Source organism: Hipposideros armiger, unplaced genomic scaffold (genome assembly GCF_001890085.2).
Source record: "Hipposideros armiger isolate ML-2016 unplaced genomic scaffold, ASM189008v1 scaffold_685, whole genome shotgun sequence".
NCBI classification, from domain to species: Eukaryota; Metazoa; Chordata; class Mammalia; order Chiroptera; family Hipposideridae; genus Hipposideros; species Hipposideros armiger.
The window spans coordinates 547,542-548,376 of NW_017732035.1; the positions used below are offsets into that span (position 1 = coordinate 547,542).

The 835-nt window shown below is 64.7% G+C and overlaps 1 protein-coding gene across 1 annotated transcript in view; it reads right to left on the reverse strand.

The window, feature by feature from the left end:
* Nucleotides 1–469, reverse strand: part of TBRG4 (transforming growth factor beta regulator 4) — a 7,685-nt gene extending 7,216 nt beyond the window's left edge. The window contains exon 1 of the mRNA XM_019626597.1: nt 79–469. The gene's annotated coding sequence lies outside the window, so the exon portion shown is untranslated. The remainder of the gene's footprint in view (nt 1–78) is intronic.
* Between the last annotated feature and the right edge of the window lie 366 nt (nt 470–835).

Sequence of the window (835 nt, forward strand, 5' to 3'; positions counted from 1 at the left end):
CCCCGGGCCCCCGCCGGCTCCCCGGCCCCGCGCCCAGCGGCCCCGTCCGCCTGCACGGGGACCTGCGCCGCCGCTGACCTCCATGCGTCCCGCACCGTCCTCGGCACGCGCGGCGCGGCGCGCTCGCTACGTCACTCGGAGCGCCGCCGGAAGCGGCGCGTCTCCCTCTTCCGGTCGGCTGCCATCTTGGTCGAGGGCGCGACCTACGGGGCGGGCCGCTTGGGAAACCGGAGCGGGAGGCCCGAGGCCTGTGCGCCCCCCGGCCGGCGCCGGCCCTCCCGCGGGGCGTGGGAGGCGCCCCGTCCCCCTCGGCCTCCCGGCGTCCGCGGCAGCGGGGCGTGGGCCTGCCCGGGGGTGGGCGGGGGGCCCCGCCGGGGAGGCGGCCGCTGCGGACCGCGGAGTCCGGCTCGGCCCCCGCTGGACGTCTTCGTGCGGAATGTGGCACAGGTTGCCTAGATCCGGCAATAAAAATTAAAAAAAAGGAGTCTTGGATTTTCATGTGCAATCTTTGATTTTTAAATAGACAGTTATAAAATAATGGATAAAGAGGTGTTGGAACTTGAAGCAAACAATCAGTTGGGAGGGGCTGCAGCTTGAAGGTCTCACTCTAACCTGTGGGCCCCACAGGGAGAACCTAACTAAAGCTCTGGGGCTCCAACGTCCCTTCCCCTCCTGTAACCGCTGCTCGGTCCTGGCGTGCGGGGCCGCGGATGCCTCTGGCTGTCACGTCTGCATGCACCAGGTTACAACCCTTCTTTTTCCCGAATAAATCATTTATTGTGATGAAACACATAGTTGATACTATTTTTCAGTCAATATAATTAAAGTGCGGGGT